Genomic DNA, 23,696 nt, shown 5'->3' with positions numbered 1-23,696 from the left:
TCAGAGTGACAATTAAGTACTTAAACAATGAGGCAAAATTCTGAAGAGAAAACAGGATTCTCAAATATATGTTCATCAGCCCACTGAAAAGTTAATGACATTCCATATTCCTTAAGCCAGGCCTGTATATACATATGAATTTTGTCAGTACAGGACAAAGAGAGTTGCAAGTTGAACAGTTGCCCAGATAATTTGATTGGGACAGTTTGCTTAGGTCCTGAAAACCAACACTTCCTCTCTTCCTGTCCTTGCCTTTCCCCCAACTCTCACCCCAGTTTCCCCCCAACATACTATTTTTTTTAAATTTTCCATGTAGGTTTTTTATTTTGTTTGATTATTAATATTATGCCATGTCAGGTGATGGCTATATCTATTTTTTAAGGGTTAGGTATTTTTTAAATTTATTTTTAACGCTTTTATTGGAGTATAATTGCTTTACAATGGTGTGTTAGTTTCTGCTATATAACAAAGTGAATCAGTTATACATATACATATATCCCCACATCTCTTCCCTCTTGTGTCTCCCTTCCTCCCACCCTCCCTATCCCACCCTTCTAGCTGGTTACAAAGCGCTGAGCTGATCTCCCTGCCAGCATACTTTTTAATCTGCATTATCTGTATATAACTATATCCACCTTCCACTTCACTTTGACTGTATAGGTGATAGACTTGGCTACATGTGTACATATTAAGGACAGTAGATGTTCAAGGGAATTGGATGGGTGAAGTACACTGATCCAAAGTCTGTTTCTCTCCACTGTACAGCTGCAGCCAGAGGCAAAGTAAACTGTGTGTTTATAAATATCTAGTGAATTAATGTGGATACATCAAGTCTAAAATCCTGGCCTTTTGGGGATCTGGATTATTTGGATGATTGTCTAGACTTCACTACAGTCATATCCAGATACATAGATGTATTTCCACATATGTTTAGGCCATATAGATGGTCCACATAATTCCAAGTTCAAGTGTTTCCTTCTTTACTAATACCCATCCTCGAATTTTTAGGATGCCTGCATCTCTTTTACTTGGTTTCTGGGATCAGTTAGAGTATCTCTGAGCCAGAGTATTGATTCAGTACTGATTTTTTTTTAACATTTATTTTATATTGGAGTACAGTTGATTAACAATGTTGTGATGGTTTCAGGTGTACAGCAAAGTGCTTCAGTTATACATATACTGGGTTGCCAAAAAGTTCCTTCAGTTTTTAAGTAAAAATAAGTCACATTTTTCATTTTCACCAAGAACTTTATTGAACAATGCATTCACCATTTTGTTCCACTACCTTCTGCCATTTTTCAGGCAACTTCATAATTCCATCTTCCCAAAACTTTATCTTTTTGAGCAAAGAACTGTTCCAGGTGCCTTTTACAGTCTTCCAGAGAATTGAAACTTTTTCCATTAAGAGAATTTTGTAAAGACCAAAATAAATGGAAATCCGAAGGTGCACTGTCTGGTGAATACGGTGGATGAATCAAAACTTCCCAGCCAAGCTGTAACAGTTTTTGCCTGGTCATCAAAGAAACATGCGGTCTTGTGTTATCTTGATGGAGGATGATGCGTTTTCTGTTAGTAATTCTGGATGCTGTTCCTCAAGTGTTGCTTTGAGTTGGTCTAATTGGGAGCAGTACTTGTTGGAATTAGTCGTTTGGTTTTCAGGAAGGAGCTCATAATAGAGGACTCCCTTCCAATCCCACCATATGCACAACATCACCTTCTTTGGATGAAGACTGGCCTTTGGTGTGGTTGGTGGTTTATTTCACTTGCCTCATGATCACTTCCGTTCCACATTATTGTACACTATCCACTTTTCATCTCCCGTCACAATTTGTTTTAAAAATGGAACGTTTTCATTATGTTTAAGTAGAGAATTGCATGTGGAAATATGGTCAGGAAGGTTTTTTTCGCTTAGCTTATGTGGAACCCAAACATCAAAGCGATTAACATAACCAAGCTGGTGCAAATGATTTTCTTTGCTTGATTTGGATATTTTGAGTATGTTGGCTATCTCCCATGTGGTATAACTTTGATTTTTCTCAGTTACTGTCTCAATTTGATCACTATCAACTTCAACTGGTCTACCTGACTGTAGAGCATCATCTAGTGAGAAATCTCCAGCACAAAACTTTGCAAACCACTTTTGACGTGTTTGATCAGTCGCAGCACCTTCTCCATATACTGCACAAATCTTTTTTTCCATTTCAGTTGCATTTTTACCTTCCTTGAAATAAAGCATAGTATGCCAAAAATGTTGCTTTTTTCTTCCATCTTCAGTATTAAAATGGCTACCCCCAAATTCACCAATTTTGCTAAGTTTTTTTAAATGCATGCTGCTATGACAGCTGTCAGAATACAATCTAACAAAATTGTTTCGAATGAAGTTAAAGACAGGTAAGCGCTACTAGAGCCATCTTACGGAAAAAAATTAACAAACTTTTTGGCAAACCCATACACGTATCTATTCTTTCTCAAATTCTTTGCCCATTTAGGTTGTTACATAATATTGAGGAGAGTTCCCTGTGCTATACAGTAGGTCCTTGTCGGTTATCCATTTTATTTTTATTTTTTTTAACTGTTCTTAAGGAATTTATTTTTAAATTATAAGATTTACAATGTTTTGATTATGCAAAATAGCATAATGAAAATTAAACCAAATCAACAAGCCAAAAGAGAAAGATAACTTAGTTTTCTTGAATATCAGTACTGAAACCATCATTGTAAGCATCTGATGTTCCAGTCATGTCTTACGTAGACATAACTATAATAATTTCAAACGTTTCACTTGTGGGTTTAATTTCTCATTTTCAGCTTTTATGAACTGTAATGTAATTTATTTCAAATCCTATTATAATTAGTCTTTATACTGCAACAGCAGCAAATGGCCTATGTGCAATCAAATGTGGAACTGGGGCACAACTTCTAGCCGCAGACAGAAATTATACACTGCATTCAGTACATTAGAGTACGTTATATTAACCAGAGCGAAGGGTTTAGTACACTTATTGCAGGGTTTGTATTTCTTTCCCTTTGAGCTGAACCAGCTGAGCTTCTGAGCTGACATATTACTGCTGTGGATAGTAAGGCTGCTGTGGTGGCTGAGGGGAGGGGTATGAAGGCTGCTGGGGTCCTGGGTGCGGAGCCTGTCCAGGGCTCTGGTGATACACTGGCGGATATGGCATATTATACTGGCCGTATGCATAAGGATTATAGCCCATGGGCATGGGCATTTGGCAGTACCCAGGATACTCTGGATAGGTGGGGTACGGGGGTCCCTGGGCCTGCAGAGGAGGAGCTGAACCAGGAGTTTATGATGGAGCTGGTGCAGTGGTCCCAGTACTCGCTGGAGCTGGAGCTGAAGCTGGAGCAGTAGCAGGAGGAGTTTGATTTGCTGGAAGCACAGGGGGTGGAGGCTGGGCTGGGGGCTGAGGCTTAGTAGGCGGCTTGGTTTTTGGCGCTGGAGTTGGAGGTGTTGGCTTGTGTCCCCCTGCTGGAGAGGACTGATACGCAGGTGTAAGAACTGAAGGAGCACTGGGTTCTCTGGCAATGCTTTGTTGCTAGTCCTTTAAGAGTTCATCCCTCTCTGTCTTCCGTGCAAACACTATATCACTGCATTTGTTCTAGAACCTGACGAGTATTTCAGTCAGCTCATTGTAAAACTTTGTGCCCTCCTTCAAATTAGCTACAGGTTCAACAAAGTTGTCATACGCAGCAGCTAAATTCTTCAAAAGTTCTTCTCTTAAATTAGCTTCATTGTTAGACTGTTTCATTTTTGAAAATTCCTGGTGTGAGACCTGAATATTTTTAAGAAGTCCTTCTTGTTTCTTTAGAGATTCTTGGACTTTAGTTGTAAGACCCCCATAGATTTGATCCAGTTCAATAACAGAAATAGCTTCTTCATTTATCACACCACCTTGAGCCAGAGCAGTCAAAATTTTGCTCATCATGTCAAAATTCACTGATTTCAGGTCATTCTCCAGCCCCTCTCTTTCCTTCTTTACTTCATCAAGATTTGTCAGTAAGGATTTTAAGACATTTACAACCTCGCTGCCCTGCATGGTCTTCGCCGGTTTAGCAGACGGGATGGCAGCATTCAGCTCCGGCTCCGGCTTACACAGAAGTGCAGTGGTGTCCTGGTGAGCCTGGTAACGCTCTTTCACCTGTCCATCTGCTTGCACAGCTTTATCCAAAACAGTTCTGAAGTTGCTTCCCTCTGCTTTTAAAGGCTTATAGAGTTCATTGGGTGGCGTCCTTTGCCAGCGTTCCTTGAATTTTGCTCTTAAATCATTGTCAGTTGTTTCTTCTTCATCCATCAGTCTTAATGACTCGTCTAGGATTTCTCTATTTCTTTGTAGAAGTTCAGGTAGCTCTTTGATCAGCTGATAAACAGTCTGAATGCCTCCCTTTTCAATCACAGATGTGGACTTAGTCAATATAGACTGAGGTACAGTATCTCCAGATATATCTTCAATTGCTGCTGGAAGATTAAGTGAAGCTAACACCCCATTTGCCAAAGTGGTGGCTTCTCTCATTTGAGCAATTGATCTGTTAACTAAATCAGCTTACTCTGATAATAGGCAGCCAAAGACTGCTGCACTGACACAGGAACCATCTTCTCAAACAGATGAGTGAATTTCTGGCTGATGGGCACATTGACTGGCGTAGATTTCACAAATGTGGCTTTGCCAGTAGGGTCTAGATCTTTAAGGTCTGGAACTCGATCGTGATAAGTGAAGTCATTATCCTTCTTTGCTGCAGTAAGGGCATGGTTGATTTTGTCAGACAATTCCTTCACGTTGACATATTCATCATAGCGAGATGTCACTGTTTTAATCAATTCTGTTGCATGCTGTAACCTTGCAATCTCTTCTCCACATTTCTTCTGCTGTTTTGCCAGGATAGACTGGTGATACTCAGCATAGGCCTGCATGATACAGTGCTTTGCAACCAAGACAGGAAACACCTCCTGGAAATAAAAATACTTGGGGAGAGTATCTTTGTACTGACACTGTTTAAAGGATCACCAGAATAATCTGCAGCCTGATTAGCCAGTTAAGCTGTGATGGCACCTTTCATTTTATCTCTAGTGGCTTTAAAAAAAAATACTTCTTGGGCCTGTGCCAGCATGATAAGACTGAGGGTCCCGATGGTATCTGGAGATATGTCCACAGTATGCTCTCTATTCACGGCAGATAAAACCGTCTCTTTAATATGCAAAAAGGCACCACTAGCAAACTGATAATGCTTAGCAGCGATTTTCTAAGAATTTGTCCATTTCTTCCAGGTTGTCCATTTTATTGGCATAGAGTTGCTTGTAGTAATCTCTCATGATCGTTTGTATTTCTGCAGTGTCAGTGGTTACTTCTCCTTTTTCATTTCTAATTCTATTGATTTGAGTCTTCTCCCTTTTTCTCTTGATGACTCTGGCTAATGGTTTATCAATTTTGTTTATCTTCTCAAAGAACCAGCTTTTAGTTTTATTGATCTTTGCTATTGTCTCCTTCATTTCTTTTTCATTTATTTCTGATCTGATCTTTATGATTTCTTTCCTTCTGCTAGCCTTGGGGTTTTTTTGTTCTTCTTTCTCTAATTGCTTTAGGTGCAAGGTTAGGTTGTTTATTCGAGATGTTTCCTGTTTCTTGATGTAGGCTTGTATGGCTATAAACTTCCCTCTTAGAACTGCTTTTGCTGCATCCCATAGGTTTTGGGTCGTCGTGTCTCCATTGTCATTTGTTTCTAGATATTTTTTGATTTCCCCTTTGATTTCTTCAGTGATCACTTCGTTATTAAGTAGTGTATTGTGTAGCCTCCATGTGTTTGTATTTTTTTACAGATCTTTTCCTGTAATTGATATCTAGTCTCATAGCGTTGTGGTCGGAAAAGATACTTGATACGATTTCAATTTTCTTAAATTTACCAAGGCTTGATTTGTGACCCAAGATATGATCTATCCTGGAGAATGTTCCATGAGCACTTGAGAAAAATGTGTATTCTGTTGTTTTTGGGTGGAATGTCCTATAACTATCAGTTAAGTCCATCTTGTTTAATGTATCATTTAAAGCTTGTGTTTCCTTATTTATTTTCATTTTGGATGATCTGTCCATTGGTGAAAGTGGGGTGTTAAAGTCCCCTACTATGATTGTGTTACTGTCGATTTCCCCTTTTATGGCTGTTAGTATTTGCCTTATGTATTGAGGTGCTCCTATGTTGGGTGCATAAATATTTACAATTGTTATACCTTCTTCTTGGATCGATCCCTTGATATTATATAGTGTCCTTCTTTGTCTCTTGTAATAGTCTTTATTTTAAAGTCTATTTTGTCTGATATGAGAATTGCTACTCCAGCTTTCTTTTGATTTCCATTTGCATGGAATATCTTTTTCCATCCCCTCACTTTCAGTCTGTATGTGTCTCTAGGTCTGAAATGGGTCTCTTGTAGACAACATATATACGGGTCTTGTTTTTGTATCCATTCAGCCAGTCTGTGTCTTTTGGTGGGAGCATTTAATCCATTTACATTTAAGGTAATTATTGATATGTATGTTCCTATTCCCATTTTCTTAAATGTTTTGGGTTTGTTATTGTAGGTGTTTTCCTTCTCTTGTGTTTCTTGCCTAGAGAAGTTCCTTTAGCATTTGTTGTAAAGCTGGTTTGGTGGTGCTGAACTCTCTCAGCTTTTGCTTGTCTGTAAAGGTTTTAATTTCTCCATCAAATCTGAATGAGATTCAGATTTGAGACTCACCCTTGCTGGGTAGAGTAATCTTGGTTGTAGGTTTTTCTCCTTCATCACTTTAAGTATATCCTGCCACTCCCTTCTGGCTTGCAGAGTTTCTGCTGAAAGATCAGCTGTTAACCTTATGGGGATTCCCTTGTGTGTTATGTGTTGTTTTTCCCTTGCTGCTTTTAATATGTTTTCTTTATATTTAATTTTTGATAGTTTGATTAATATGTGTCTTGGCGTGTTTTTCCTTGGGTTTATCCTGTATGGGACTCTCTGTGCTTCCAGGACTTGATTAACTATTTCCTTTCCCATATTAGGGAAGTTTTCAACTATAATCTCTTCAAATATTTTCTCAGTCCCTTTCTTTTTCTCTTCTTCTTCTGGGACCCCTATAATTCGAATGTTGGTGCGTTTAATGTTGTCCTAGAGGTCTCTGAGACTGTCCTCAGTTCTTTTCATTCTTTTTTCTTTATTCTGCTCTGCAGTAGTTATTTCCAGTATTTTATCTTCCAGGTCACTTATCCGTTCTTCTGCCTCAGTTATTCTGCTATTGATCCCTTCTAGAGTATTTTTAATTTCATTTATTGTGTTTTTCATCGTTGCTTGGTTCCTCTTTAGTTCTTCTACGTCCTTGTTAAATGTTTCTTGCATTTTGTCTATTTCCAAGATTTTGGATCATCTTTACTATCATTATTCTGAATTCTTTTTCAGGTAGACTGCCTATTTCCTCTTCATTTGTTAGGTCTGGTGTGTTTTGACCCTGCTCCTTCATCTGCTGTGTGTTTTTCTGTCTTCTCATTTTGCTTATCTTAGTGTGTTTGGGGTCTCCTTTTCACAGGCTGCAGGTTCGTAGTTCCTGTTGTTTTTGGTATCTGTCCCCATTGGCTAAGGTTGGTTCAGTGGGTTGTGTAGGCTTCCTGGTGGAGGGGACTAGTGCCTGTGTTCCGGTGGATGAGGCTGGATCTTGTCTTTCTGGTGGGCACGTCCACGTCTGGTGGTGTGTTTTGGGGTGTCTGTGGCCTTATTATGATTTTAGGCAGCCTCTCTGCTAATGGATGGGGCTGTGTTCCTGTCTTGCTAGTTGTTTGGCATAGGGTGTCCAGCACTGTAGCTTGCTGGTTGTTGAGTGAAGCTGGGTCTTGATGTTGAGATGGAGATCTCTGAGAGATTTTTGCCGTTTGGTATTACGTGGAGCTGGGAGGTCTCTTGTGGACCAGTGTCCTGAAGTTGGCTCTCCCACCTCAGAGGCACAGCCCTGATGCCTGGCTGGAGCACCAAGAGCCTTTCATCCACACAGCTCAGGTTAAAAGGGAGAAGAGATAGAAAGAAAGAAAGAAAGAGGATAAAATAAAATAAAATAAAGCTATTATAATAAAAAATAAGAAAAAAATTATTAAGAAAAAATTTATTTAGAAAAAAATTAATTTTTTAAAATAAATTTATTAATTTTTTATAATAAAAAGTAAGAAAAAAATTAAGAAAAAAATTTTTAATTTTTTAAAATAAAAAATAAGAAAAAAATTATTATGAAAAAGTTTATTAAGAGAAAAAAATTTTTTAAGTAAAAAAAAAAAAAAAAAACGGACGGACCGAACCCTAGAAGTGGTGAAAGCAAAGCTATACAGACAAAATCTCACCCAGAAGCATACACATATACACTCACAAAAAAAGGAAAAGGGGAAAAATTAATATATCCTGCTCCCAAAGTCCATCTCCTGAATTTGGGATGATTTGTTGTCTATTCAGGTATTCAACAGATGCAGGTACATCAGATTGTTTGTAGAGCTTTAATCCGCTGCTTCTGAGGCTGCTGGGAGAAATTTCCCTTTCTCTTCTTTGTTCGCACAGCTCCTGGGGTTCAGCTTTGGATTTGGACCCGCCTCTGCGTGTAGGTCGCCTGAGGGCGTCTGTTCCCCGCCCAGACAGGAGGGGGTTAAAGGAGCAGGTGCTTCGGAGGCTCTGGCTCACTCAGGCTTGGGGGAGGGGATGGGTACGGATGCGGGGCGAGCCCGTGGCGGCAGAGGCCGGTGTGATGTTGCAGCAGCCTGAGGCGCACTGTGCATTCTCCCTGGGAAGTTGTCCCTGGCTCATGGGACCCTGGCAGTGGCCGGTTGCACAGGCTCCTGGGAGGGGCGGTGTGGACAGTGACCTGTGCTCGCACACAGGCTTCTTGGTGGCGGCAGCAGCAGCCTTAGCGTCTCATGCCCGTCTCTGGGGTCCATGCTGATAGCCGCGGCTCGCGGCCGTCTCTGGAGCTCGTTTAGGCGGCGCTCTGAATCCCGTCTCCTTGCGCACCGTGAAACAAGAGGCAAGAAGAAGTCTCTTGCCTCTTCGGCAGCTGCAGACTTTTTCCCGGACTCCCTCCCGGCTAGCTGTGGTGCGCTAACCCCTTCAGGCTGTGTTCACGCAGCCAACCCCAGTCCTCTCCCTGCGATCCAACTGAAGCCCGAGCCTCAGCTCTCAGCCCCCACCCGCCCCGGCGGGTGAGCAGACAAGCCTCTTGGGCTGGTGAGTGCTGCTCGGCACCGATCCTCTGTGCGGGAATCTCTCTGCTTTGCCCTCGGCACCCCTGTGGCTGTGCTCTCCTCCGTGGCTCCGAAGCTTCCCCCCTCCGCCACCTGCAGTCTCCGCCCGCAGAGCGGCTTCCTAGTGTGTGGAAACCTTTCCTCCTTCACAGCTCCCTCCCACTGGTGCAGGTCCCGTCCCTATTCTTTTGTCTCTGTTTTTTCTTTTTTCTTTTGCCCTACCCAAGTACGTGGGGGGTTTCTTGCCTTTTGGGAGGTCTCATGTCTTCTGCCAGCGTTCAGTGGGTGTTCTGTATGAGCAGTTCCATGTGTAGATGTATTACTAATGTATCTGTGGGAAGGAAAGCGATCTCTGCGTCTTACTCTTCCACCATCTTGCCCAGACCTCAGCTGCGATTTTCAATCCTTCATCATTATCCAGGTTCTATTCTGCTCCAATCTGGCTAGCTAAGGCTGCACAACTGAACACCACACAGGTCTTTTCATAACCTTGGCTTGCAAGAGCCAATTTTACAGATCCTCCAAAAGGTGAACCTTTATCAAAAGCATCCTTCCAGGTAAATGTCAAGCAGATCTGGTTTTCAGAAAATGGGAATTTGGGTTCAGTGGAACAGATCTGATCATAATATCTCAGCAGTGTCTCGAGTGCGCCCTTGTGCTTGTCCAGCAGTCGGCCAAGTGCAGTGTGGCACAGCTTGCTGAGCTCCTCCGCCCCGTGCAGTACTGGGCCTGCTCCTCTGCGCCGCTCGGGTACATCTGCTGGATGAACTTCACCAGCGTCTTGGCCAGGTCTACCTCCGAGGTCTTCTTCAGCTGCACTGAGATGAACGTCACCATGGCGAGTGCCTCGGCCACCCTTCAGGCCAAGGAGACCATGGGACGGCGACGAAGGCCGAGGCGCGCGGGGTACCGGGTCGGCGGACTGGCCGACCGACGGGCTAAGGGACTTGTGCTCCGGTTATCCACTTTAAATATAGCATTGTGTACATGTCAATTCCAAATTCCCTGACCATCCCTTCCCCCCACCCTTCCCCACTGGTAACCGTAAGTTCGTTCTGAGTCCCTGAGTCTCTTTCTGTTTTGTAAATAAGTTAATTTGTATCATTTCTTTTTAGATTCTGCATTTAAGCGATATCATACGATATTTCTCTTTCTCTGTCTTACTTCACTCAGTATGACAGTCTCTGGGTCTGTCCATGTTGCTGCAAATGGCATTATTTCATTCTTTTTAATGGCTCAGTAATATTCCATTGTATATATGTAAGACATCTTTATCCATTCCTCTCTCGCTGGACATTTAGGTTACTTCCATGTCTTGGCTACTGTAAACAGTGCTGCAATGAACATTGGGGTGCATGTATCCTTTCGGACCATGCATTTCTCCAGAAATATGCCCAGGAGTGGATTTTCAGGATTATATGGTAGCTCTATTTTTAGGTTTCTAAGGAACCTCCATACTGTTTTCCGTAGTGATTGTACAAATTTACATTCCTACCAAGTGTGTAGGAGGGTTCCCTTCTCTCCACACCCTCTCCAGCAGTTATTATTTGTGGATTTTTTGATGATAGCCATTTTGACTGGTGTGAGGTGATATCTCACTGTAGTTTTGATTTGTATTTCTGTAATAATTAGCGATATTGAATATCTTTTCATGTGCCTCTTGGCCATCTGTATGTCTTCTTTGGAGAAATGTCTATTTAGGTCTTCTGCCCATTTTTTGATTGGGTTGTTTGTTTTGATGATATTCAGCCTCATGAGCTGTTTGTAAATTTTGGAGACTAATCCCTTGTCAGTCACATCATTTGCAAATATTTTCTCCCAATCTGTGGGTTGTCTTTTTGTTTTGTTTATGGTTTCCTTTGCTGTGCAAAAGCTTTTGAGTTTAATTAGGTCCCATTTGTTTGTGTTTTTTTTGGCTGCATTGAGTGTTTGTTGCTGCGCGTGGGCTTTCTCTAGTTGCAGTGAGTGGAGGCTACTCTTCGTTGCAGTGCGTGGGCTTCTCATTGTTGTGGCTTCTCTTGTTGGGGAGCATGGGCTCTAGGTACTCAGGCTTCAGTAGTTGCAGCACACAGGTTCAGTAGTTGCGGCACGCGGGCCCTAGAGCACATGGGCTTCAGTAGTTGCGGCACGTGGGCTCAGTAGTTGCTGTGCGTGGGCTCTAGGGCATGTGGGCTTCAGTAATTTTGGCATGCAGACTCAGTAGTTGTTGCTCATGGGCTCTAGAGCGGAGGCTCAGTACTTGTAGCACACGGGCCTAGTTGCTCCGTGGCATGTGGGATCTTCCTAGACTAGGGATCAAACCTGTGTCCCCAGCACTTGCAGGCAGATTCCCAACCACTGTGCCACCAGGGAAGTCCCTCCATTTGTTTATTTTTGTTTTTATTTCCATTATTCTGGGAGACGGATCGAAAAAGATATTGCTGTGATTTATGTCAGAGAGTGTTCTGCCTCTCTGACAGTTTTATAGTGTCCAGTCTCACATTTAGGTCTTTAATCCTTTTTGAGCTTATTTTTGTGTATGGTGTTAAAGAATGATCTAATTTCATTTTTTTCACATGTACCTGTTCAGTTTTCCAAGCACCATTTGTTGAAGAGGCTGCCTTTCTACCATTGTGTAGTCTTGGCTCCTTTGTCGTAGATTAATTGACCATAGGTGTGTGGATTTATTTCTGGGCTTTCTTTCTTGTTCCATTGATCTATGTGTTGGTTTTTGTGCCAGTACCATACTATTTTGATGACTATAGCTTTGTAGTATAGTCTGAAGTCAGGTAGCCTGATTCCTCCAGTTCTGTTTTTCTTTCTCAAGATTGCTTTGGCTATTCAGGGTCTTTTGTGTCTCCATACAAATTTTAAGATTTTTTGTTCTAGTTCTGTGAAAAATGCCATTGGTAATTTGATAGGGATTGCATTGAATCTGTAGATTGCCTTGGGTAGTATAGTCACTTTGAGAATATTGATTCTTCCTATCTGCAAACATGGTATATCTTTCCGTCTGTTTGTGGGTTTTTTAAATTTCTTTCATCAGCATCTTATAGTTTTCTGAGTACAGGTTTTTTACCTCCTTAGGTAGCTTTATTTGTAGGTATTTTATTCTTTTTGATGCAATGGTAAATGTGATTGTTTTTGAATTTCTCTTTCTGATCTTTTGTTGTTAGTGTATAGAAATGCAACAGATTTCTGTGTATTAATTTTGTAACCTGCAACTTCACCAGATTCATTGATGACCTCTAGTAGTTTCCTGGTAGCATCTTTAGGATCTTCTATGTATAGTATCATGTCACCTGCAAACAGTGACAGTTTTACTTCTTCTTTTCCATTTTGGTTTCCTTTTATTTCCTTTTCTTCTCTGATTGCCATAGCTAGGAATTCCAAAACTATGTTGAATAAAAGTGGCAAGAGTGGACATCCTTGTCTTGTTCCTCATCTTAGAGGAAATGCTTTCAGCTTTTCTTTTCTTCTTGTTTTTTTTTACAATGATATTTTATTTATTGATAGAATAATGAATATAATTGAAATGGGAAGATAAAATCACACTAATGACATCAAAGAAAAAATTTATAGAATATTGGAAATTAGAAAGAAGTTTTAAAATTTAGATTATTTTTTATAAACAGAAAGTAAAAAGTGTCAAGTGGCAGCACTGTCAATCCAATCATGTCCAATTGTTCTTTGTTGTTCCTGATACCACATATTATTCACTTTGACACTAAAACTCACCACTGGAGTTATAATGACTCGGCCCAACCAAAGTTCTTTTGTTAAGAGTGCAGAGTAGCAGTAAGACAACTAGACAGTGATCAGTGAAATGGCATTTTTCTATATGCCAAGAGTTGTGAGACTTGGCACTTAAATCTTAGTTAACAACAACAAAAAAAATCATTGTCAGATACTACAGCTCTATAGGGAAATTGAATCACAGAAGAGAATCCCAGTCTTAGAAATGTGATTCACATAAATTTAATTGATTCATATAATACAAATAGTCCAGAATTGACTCATATAAATAGTCCAAGAGAAAATCATATCTGTAAGAGATTTCAACCATTCATTTGAAAGAAAAGGACTCTTCTATTGAAAAGAAAATATAGATTGGGCAGGGAGAAAGGTGATCACTGAATAATAGAATACCTTGACTAAGAAGCTGAATTAAACAAAACTGTAGTTGTTGAGAGTTTCTTCAGTGTTGAGGATAATTAAGATATATGGCCAACTCTGAATTCCTCCACAAAATAAGATTATCTCAAATTTAGAAGTCATGCATATTTTGAAAAAGAAAACAAATAGTAAATGAAAGAATTAATTAGCTAAGGAGGTTGAAGAAGATATTACCACGTGAGAGGTTGGTGATATTATTCCCTGCGGGGCGCATCTGCCTGTCTCTCAGTGATGGACATCATTGCCACGGTGAACAAGAATGGAAACTAGAAGACAGTTTACAGAGAAGCGTTTCTTTGTTAAATAGAGACCAATTTCAGATTTGGGAGAGCAATAAAATTTGTCACACATGATTGACATAACAAGCAGTGACACTTTTCCTTTGATACTTGCAAACTGTTCCAGCTGTACAGCACATGACTGATCTACTGGAGATAAGGGGTATCAGTAAAGGTGGTCAGAGACAAAAAAGGAAAACCAAAATATTTTGAACCCCTTGCATAAATGAGTCTATTAAATTGTGAGTCTGTTGAACACTCACATGACCAGTGGGGAAAAAAATACATTATCTTAGAATATATGATTATGTGTGTTTGTGGGTGTGTATATCCACGCACCTCACCTCACTCACTGGCCCCAGGAGAAAAATAACCTGCTTTATTTCATTTATCCCAAAGATGATGGATTCTCTAAGAGACAATGATGAACAATATGGGTTTTCTTGCTTTGTTTGTTGACAAAGACAACTCTAATAAGCCCAAATCAATAAAATGTGTCAAAATGTTTTATGCAACTTACACTTATGGAATCAGAGTGTATGTTACTTGAATATCACAAAGTTTTCTCCTGCTTTCTGGCATCATCCTTTCCTTTACTAGTCAAATTAAACAGCTTAAATACTCATTTTATACATAGGAGGGTCATAACCCTCCCTCACCAATCCCTCCACTACCAGTGTCAGTGGCCACTTGTGATATCGGGTGTGGTTGGTTTAACGCTTACTTCTGACCCACTTCTCTCTGCATCTCAATTATCCATGATTGCTGATCTCGGAACCATGTCCCAGCTCTGCCACAGGCCTCTGCTCCCTTTATCCCTGGCCATTGCCTGGATCACCAGGATGCTCTTCCTTCTTCTGTCCTTTGTTGAAGGACAACGTCCATAAAGTTAATGTGTAATAGACCTTAACCAATCATTTTATGTGTAAAAGAGAGGGTTTAATAGTCAAATAAACAATTTTCAATCTAATCTCACACATCACTGTTCTTAGAAATATACAAGCATTCTTCTCCGTATGGAATCCCTCACCATTTCCACTTGAAGTTCTAAGCCTCCTACTTGCATGTCTGCTTCTTATGAAATCCATAAAAAAAAACAACAAATCCCACAAAACAAAACAAAACCTAAAATAAAACAAGCAAACCAACCCTACAAAACAAAACAACGTCCCTGCTAATGCCATCAATATGTCACATACTTATCACTTTACTATGTAGTCATTTAAATCTATGCCTAAAGTATCTCTGATTTATGTTATACTTATCTTTTACAACTTTGCAATCTATCAATTTTTTCTCCCTCTAACAAAATACAGTTTTGTTTCAAAAGGAAATTCAGCTTTCCCTTTAGGCCCATAAGTTCATATAGCAACAGATTTTAATATATCATTTCTCCCCAAAATGTAAAGATGTAAAATATAGAGGATAATGGAGATTGTTAAAAAGAAATTTTAGACTACATTAAAATTATAATAAAATGTAATAATGCTAAGGCTACAAAAATGAAAACAGTAATCTAGAAAGAGAATTGTGTTTGCTATACTAATTCAGTGCTTATCAAATACCTATTTTGAGATAAGCAGGGGATTCCCAATGGAAGAAATGTCATAAACAAGTTGCAAAGGGAAAATTTTGGATCATCCTTGATTTTTTCTGAATATCAATTAATTTCTTAAGGAATACCTACAAATGTGTTCCTTTGATTTTCATAGATCAGGCATAGCTCCTCCTTTTTTTTTTTTTTTTAAACATCTTTACTGGAGTATAATTACTTTACAATGTTGTGTTAGTTTCTGCTGTATAACAAAGTGAATCAGCTATACGTATACATATATCCCCTTATCCCCTCCCTCTTGCGTCTCCCTCCCACCCTCCCTATCCCACCCCTCTAGGTGGTCACAGAACACTGAGCTGATCTTCCTGTGCTATGTGGCTGCTTCCCACTAGCTATCTGTTTTACATTTGGTAGTGTATGTATGTCCATACCACTCTCACTTCGTCCCAGCTTACCCTTCCCCCTCCCCATGTCCTCAAGTCCATTCTCTATGTCTGCGTCTTTATTCCTGTCCTGCCCCTAGGTTCTTCAGAACCAGTTTTTTTTTTAGATTCCATATATGTGTGTTAGCATACAGTATTTGTTTTTCTCTTTCTGACTTACTTCACTCTGTATGACAGACTCTGGGTCCATCCACCTCACTACAAATAACTCAATTTCGTTTCTTTTTATGGCTGAGTAATATTCCATTGTATATATGTGCCACATCTTCTTTATCTATTCATCTGTCAGTGGACACTTAGGTTGCTTCCATGTCCTGGCTATTGTAAATAGAGCTGCAGTGAACTTTGTGGTACATGACTCTTTTTGAATTACGGTTTTCTCAGGGTATATGCCCAGTAGTGGGATTGTTGGGTCATATGGTAGTTCTATTTTTAGTTTTTTAAGGAACCTCCATACTGTTCTCCATAGTGTCTGTATCAATTTACATTCCCACCAACAGTGCAAGAGGGTTCCCTTTTCTCCACACCCTCTCCCACATTTATTGTTTGTAGACTATTTGATGATGGCCATTCTGACCGGTGTGATGTGATACCTCATTGTCGGTTTGATTTGCATTTCTCTAATGATTAGTAATGTTGAGGATCCTTTCTTGTGTTTGTTGGCATTCTCTATATGTTCTTTGGAGAAATGTCTATTTAGGTCTTCTGCCCATTTTTGGATTGGGTTGTTTTTTTCATATTGAGCTGCATGAGCTGCTTGTATATTTTGGAGAATAATCCTTTGTCTGTTGTTTCATTTGCAAATATTTTCTGCCATTCTGAGGGTTGTCTTTTCATCTTGTTTATGGTTTCCTTTGCTGTGCAAAACCTTTTAGGTTTCATTAGGTCCCATTTTTAAATTTTTGTTTTTATTTCCATTTCTCTAGGAGATGGGTCAAAAAGGATCTTGCTGTGATTGATGTCATAGAGTGTTCTGCCTATGTGTTCCTCTAAGAGTTTTATAGTGTCTGGCCTTACATTTAGGTCTTTAATCCATTTTGAGCTTATTTTTGTGTATGGTGTTAGGGAGTGTTCTAATTTCATAGTTTTACATGTAGCTGTCCAGTTTTCCCAGCACCACTTATTGAAGAGGCTGTCTTTTCTCCATTGTATATTCTTGCCTCCTTTATCAAAGATAAGGTGACCATATGTGCATGGGTTTATCTCTGGGCTTTCTATCCTGTTCTATTGATCTATATTTCTGTTTTTGTGTCAGTACCATACCGTCTTGATTACTGTATCTTTGTAGTATAGTCTGAAGTCCAGGAACCTGATTCCTCCAGCTCCGTTTTTCTTTCTTAAGATTGCTTTGGCTATTCGGGGTCTTTTGTGTTTCCATACAAATTGTGAAATTTTTTGTTCTAGTTCTGTGAAAAACGCCATTGGTATTTTGATAGGGATTGCATTGAATCTGTAGATTGCTTTGGGTAGTATAGTCATTTTCACAATATTGATTCTTCCAATCCAAGAACGTGGTATATCTCTCCATCTGTTGGTATCATCTTTAATTACTTTTATCAGTGTCTTATACTTTTATGCATACAGGTCTTTTGTCTCCTTAGGTAGGTTTACTGCTAGGTGTTTTATTCTTTTTGTTGCAGTGGTAAATGGGAATGTTTCCTTAATTTCTCTTTCAGATTTTTCATCATTAGTGTATAGGAATGCAAGAGATTTCTGTGCATTAATTTTGTATCCTGCTACTTTATCAAATTCATTGATTAGCTCTAGTAGTTCTCTGGTAGCATCTTTAGGATTCTCAATGTTTAGTATCATGTCATCTGCGTACAGTGACAGTTATACTTCTTCTTTTCCGATTTGGATTCCTTTTATTTCTTTTTCTTCTCTGATTGCTGTGGCTAAAACTTCCAAAACTATGTTGAATAGTAGTGTTGAGTCTGGGCAACCTTGTCTTGTTCCTGATCTTAGTGGAAATGGTTTCAGTTTTTCACCATTGAGAACGATGTTGGCTGTGCGTTTGTTATAAATGGTCTTTATTATGTTGAGGTAAGTTCCCTCTATGTCTACTTTCTGCAGGGTTTTTTTCATAAATGGCTGTTGAATTTTGTCAAAAGCTTTTTCTGCATTTATTGAGATGATCATATGATTTTTACCCTTCAGTTTGTTAATATGGTGTATCACATTGATTGATTTGCATATATTGAAGAATCCTTGCATTCCTGGGATAAACCCTATTTGATCATGGTGTATGGTCCTTTTAATGTGCTTTTCGATTCTGTTTGCTAGTATTTTGTTGAGGATTTTTGCATCTATGTTCATCAGTGATACTGGCCTGTAGTTTTCTTTTTTTGTGACATCTTTGTCTGGTTTTGGTATCAGGGTAATGGTGGCCTCGTAGAAAGAGTTTGAGAGTGTTCCTCCCTCTGCAATATTTTGGAAGAGTTTGAGAAGGATGGGTGTTAGCTCTTCTCTAAATGTTTGATAGAATTTGCCTGTGAAGCCATCTGGTCCTGGACTTTTGTTTGTTGGAAGATTTTTAATCACAATTTCAGTTTCAGTGGTTGTGACTGGTCTGTTTATTTTTTCTGTTTCTCCCTGGTTCAGTCTAGGAAGGTGGTGCTTTTCTAAGAATTTGTCCATTTCTTCCAGATTATTCATTTTATTGGCATAGAGTTGCTTGTAGTAATCTCTCATGATCCTTTGTATTTCTGCAGTGTCAGTTGTTACTTCTTTTTCATTCCTAATGTTATTGATTTGAGTCCTCTCCCTCTTTTTCTTGATGAGTCTGGCTAATGGTTTATCAATTTTGTTTATCTTCTCAAAGAACCAGCTTTTAGTTTTATTGATCTTTGCTATTGTCTCCTTCATTTCTTTTTCATTTATTTCTGATCTGATCTTTATGATTTCTTTCCTTCTGCTAGCCTTGAGGTTTTTTTGTTCATCTTTCTCTAATTGCTTTAGGTGCAAGGTTAGGTTGTTTATTTGAGATGTTTCCTGTTTCTTGATGTAGGCTTGTATGGCTATAAACTTCCCTCTTAGAACTGCTTTTGCTGCATCCCATAGGTTTTGGGTCATCGTGTTTTTATTGTCATTTGTTTCTAGGTATTTTTTGATTTCCCCTTTGATTTCTTCAGTGATCACTTCGTTATTAAGTAGTGTATTGTGTAGCCTCCATGTGTTTGTATTTTTTACAGATCTTTTCCTGTAATTGATATCTAGTCTCATAGCGTTGTGGTCGGAAAAGATACTTGGTACGATTTCAATTTTCTTAAATTTACCAAGGCTTGATTTGTGACCCAAGATATGATCTATCCTGGAGAATGTTCCATGAGCACTTGAGAAAAATGGGTATTCTGTTGTTTTTGGGTGGAATGTCCTATAACTATCAGTTAAGTCCATCTTGTTTAATATATCATTTAAAGCTTGTGTTTCCTTATTTATTTTCATTTTGGATGATCTGTCCATTGGTGAAAGTGGGGTGTTAAAGTCCCTTACTATGATTGTGTTACTGTCGATTTCCCCTTTTATGGCTGTTAGTATTTGCCTTATGTATTGAGGTGCTCCTATGTTGGGTGCATAAATATTTACAATTGTTATACCTTCTTCTTGGATCGATCCCTTGATATTATATAGTGTCCTTCTTTGTCTCTTGTAATAGTCTTTATTTTAAAGTCTGTTTTGTCTGATATGAGAATTGCTACTCCAGCTTTCTTTTGATTTCCGTTTGCATGGAATATCTTTTTCCATCCCCTCACTTTCAGTCTGTATGTGTCTCTAGGTCTGAAGTGGGTCTCTTGTAGACAGCATATATACGGGTCTTGTTTTTGTATCCATTCAGCCAGTCTGTGTCTTTTGGTGGGAGCATTTAATCCATTTACATTTAAGGTAATTATCGATATGTATGTTCCTATTCCCATTTTCTTAAATGTTTTGGGTTTGTTATTGTAGGTGTTTTCCTTCTCTTGTGTTTCTTGCCTAGAGAAGTTCCTTTAGCATTTGTTGTAAAGCTGGTTTGGTGGAGCTGAATTCTCTTAACTTTTGCTCATCTGTAAAATTTTTAATTTCTCCATCGAATCTGAATGAGATCCTTGCTGGGTAGAGTAATCATAGTTGTAGGTTTTTCCCTTCCATCACTTTAAGTATATCCTGCCATTCCCTTCTGGCTTGCAGAGTTTCTGCTGAAAGATCAGCTGTTAACCTTATGGGGATTCCCTTGTATGTTATTTGTTGCTTTTCCCTTGCTGCTTTTAATATTTTTTCTTTGTATTTAATTTTTGATAGTTTGATTAATATGTGTCTTAGTATGTTTCTTCTGGATTTATCCTGTATGGGACTCTCTGTGCTTCCTGGACTTGATTAACTATTTCCTTTCCCATATTACGGAAGTTTTCAACTATAATCTCTTCAAATATTTTCTCAGTGCCTTTCTTTTTGTCTTCTTTTTCTGGGGCCCCTATAATTCGAATGTTGGTGCGTTTAATGTTGTCCAAGAGGTCTCTGAGACTGTCCTCAATTCTTTTCATTCTTTTTTCTTTATTCTGCTCTGTGGTAGTTATTTCCACTGTTTTATCTTCCAGGTCACTTATCCGTTCTTCTTCCTCAGTTATTCTGCTATTGATTCCTTCTAGAGAATTTTTAATTTCATTTATTGTGTTGTTCATCATTGTTTGTTTGCCCTTTAGTTCTTCTGCGTCCTTGTTAAACATGTCTTGTATGTTCTCCATCCTATTTCCAAGATTTTGGATCATCTTTACTATCATTTCTCTGAATGCTTTTTTAGGTAGACTGGCCTATTTCCTCTTGATTTGTTTGGGCTGGTGAGTTTTTACCTTGGTCCTTCAGCTGCTGTGTACTTCTCTGTCTTCCCATTTTGCTTAACTTACTGTGTTTGGGGTCTCCGTTTCTCAGGCTGTAGGTTCGTAGTTCCCATTGTTTTTGGTGTCTTCCCCCAGTGGATAAGGTTGGTTCAGTGGGTTGTGTAAGCTTCCTGGTGTAAGGGACTGTTGCCTGTGTTCTGGTGGATGAGGCTGGATCTTGTCTTTCTGGTGGGCAAGACTGCATCCAGTGGTGTGTTTGGGGGTGTCTGTGACCTTATTATGATTTTAGGCAGCCTCTCTGCTAATGGGTGGGGTTGTGTTCCTGTCTTGCTAGTTGTTTGGCATAGCGTGTCCAGCATTGTAGCTTGCTGGTAGTTGAGTGGAGCTGGGTCTTTGTGTTGAGACGGAGATCTCTCGGAGAGCTCACGCTGATTGATATTATGAGGGGTCGGGAGGTCTCTGGTGGACCAATATCCTGAACTCGGCTCTCGCACCTCAGAGGCTCAGGCCTGACACCTGGCTGGAGCACCAGACCCTCTCAGCCCAGTTCATGCCCTTCCCATCACTCTGCCAGCTCCTGCCTCCAGCCTCCCTCCCTTTGGGTTTGATCTTTACTTCCCACACTGGATGGGGGGCAGAGGGCAGTGCAGAGGATGCCAGCGGGCAGTTGCCCCACTGCGTCCTCATTCACACCCCACGCCAGGCTTGCGGCGTCTCTCCCAGTCACGGGGCAGGGTCCTCAAAGACAGCCCGACTGCCGGAGAGATCCACAGATCCGGCGAGGAGCTTTGCCTGCATTCTTTTTCTGAGATCATGGATCATCTTCACTATCATTATTCTGATTATTTTTTTCTGGAAGGTTGCCTATCTCCACTTCACTTAGTTGTTTTTCTGGGTTTTTTATCTTGTTCCTTCATCTGGGACATAATCCTCTGCTGTTTCATTTTGTGTAACTTTCCGGGATTGTGGTTTTTGTTCTGCAGCCTTCAGGACTGTATTTCTTCTTGCTTCTGCTGTCTGCCCTCTGGTGGATGAGGCGGGAGGGACTGGTGGTGGGTAGAGCTGGGTTTTGTCCCTCTGGTGGGCAGGGCTGTGCTCAGTAAAACTTTAATCTGCTTGTCTGCTGATGGTTGGGGCTCTTTTTCCTAGTGTTGGTGGTTTAGCCTGAGGCAACCAAGCACTGGAGTCTATAGGCTATTTGGTGGGGTTAATGCTGGCCTCTGGGAGGCCTCACGCCAATGAGTACTTCCCAGGACTTCTGCTTCCAGTGTCTTTGTCCCCACAGCGAGCCACAGCTGCTCCCTGCCTCTGCAGGAGACCCTCCAATACTAGCAGGTAGGTCTGGCCCAGTCTCTTATGGGGTCACTGCATTTTTCCCCTGGGTCTTGGTATACAAAAAATTTTGAGAGTGCCCTCCAAGAGTGGAGTTTCTGTTTCCCCCAGTCCTGTGGAAGTCCTGCAGTCAAATCCCACTGACCTTCAAAGCCAGATTCTCTGGAGACTCCTCCTCCCATTGCTGGACCCACCAGCTGGGAAGCCAGACATGGGGCTCAGAACTTTCACTCCAGTGGGAGAGCTTCTGCTGTATAATTGTTTTCTAGTTTGTGGGTCACCCACCTTGCAGGTATGGGATTTGATTTTATCGTGATTGCGCTCCTCCTACTATTCCGTTGTGGCTTCTCCTTTGTCTTTGGATGTAGGGTGTCTTTTCTGGTAGGATCCAGCGTTTTTTTTGGTCAGTGGTTGTTTAGCAGTTAGTTGTGATTTTGGTTTTCTCTTAAGAAGAGGTGAGTGCCCATCCTTCTACTCTGCCATCTTGAGGTAATCCTCAGTACTGATCTTGAGAGTAAGAATGGGGGACAGGCATGGATTCCAAAAGAAGGAAAAGAGCTCCCACTTTGAGGAGCTTACACTCTCATTTTACACTCAGCTGTTGCCCTATTGCCAAGCAGCAGGATGAGAAGAATATTCATATTGACATACTGGCAAACATTTACATGTTTTTAAATGAATTTAATTTTTCAGTTTTTAAGTGACCTTCAGTAGATACGTTCCTATTGGTGATATAACACAAGGAAGCTGGTATTTGGAAAATTCACTCATCTATTTGATTTCCTCTCAAGAGCTAATTCCGAGGTGTGCATTTTACTCATGGCTACATGTAGTGATTAGATAAACTAGATAACTGTTAAATCTCTAAGGTAACTGTTAAACCTGAGCTAGTTTAAAATGTGATTGCAGGGGTTCTACCCTAGCCACGTTTTCTACTGATCTGTTGCTCTTTGCTTTTAGGATCATGGAAAGAAAGAGAGGGGGAGAAATGTTGAGGGAGAAGGATAATGGTATATGAGGAGCACTCCTTAGAAGTTTGAACTCACTGGGTTGTAGAATTAGATATAGATTCAGAGACTTCCCCTCCCCCAAATCACTGAAGCTGTGATAAGAGTTAATAGGTGCTACTACCTAAGGTATTCTCTTTCTTAGTCCACTCATGGAGCTAAGCAACAATGTAGACATGAAAAATGAACTTTTATTTGAATTTGAAGCACATCGTTTGAATTTTTTTCCTACAGCACATATATGGTCTGGCTGAGGCATAAATTGAGAGATTGGGAAAGGATAGTCTTTGATTTAACTTTTGCCACCAACAAATCACATGTGAATAAACAAGAGTTAATTGAATACAATACATAGCAAAAGTCAAATGCTGTATTTGTAAGCATTTCTCCAAAGGTGTGAATATTGCAGTCCCCAACCCACCGAAAACAAAATCAAAACCTTTTATTCACACTAGTGGGTGTGTTTAGCCCTAGGTACCCAGTGTTGGCCTGGCCTTTGTAATTGACTTGAGTGCTTCTGCCCCAGTCATTACAAAGCTCCCATCTCAGGACAGGACAGTGAGGAGTTGGGCATGAGTCTTGCTGATGGCTTGTCTTTTCCAAAGCATGTTTTGTGGAATTGGGCCTTTAGAGCTGCAGTTTCCTGCACATATCTTGGCCTCCGTATTTTCTCCTGCAGTCTGGTTTCTGGTTTGGATGCGCCCAGATGACCAGTGTCTCCCAGCTCACTGACACCCCACAGGAAGTAAGTGTATAAAAGGCCAGAGGCCACGGTTGTTCATGGGAGGAGGACTACCTGGCAAATGTGGGTGGTTTCCATGTGGAATACTGTTGAGAAGTGCTCCAGGGCAGGGACTGACCAAACTTTT

At 40.2% G+C, this 23,696-nt stretch overlaps 1 pseudogene across 1 annotated transcript; it reads right to left on the bottom strand.

The window, feature by feature from the left end:
- Window positions 1–2,756: 2,756 nt before the first annotated feature.
- LOC309655155 (programmed cell death 6-interacting protein-like) lies at window positions 2,757–10,095 on the bottom strand (annotated as a pseudogene). The gene is made up of 2 exons (XR_014268843.1): window positions 9,629–10,095; window positions 2,757–5,241 (listed from the first exon to the last, which is right to left on the bottom strand). The product of XR_014268843.1 is annotated as a programmed cell death 6-interacting protein-like (transcript).
- Window positions 10,096–23,696: the final 13,601 nt, after the last annotated feature.

The sequence above is a fragment of the Balaenoptera physalus genome (assembly GCF_965194825.1).
Source record: "Balaenoptera physalus genome assembly, chromosome: 2".
In the NCBI taxonomy this organism is placed as follows: Eukaryota; Metazoa; Chordata; class Mammalia; order Artiodactyla; family Balaenopteridae; genus Balaenoptera; species Balaenoptera physalus.
This window is presented reverse-complemented; position numbering and strand designations above follow the sequence as displayed.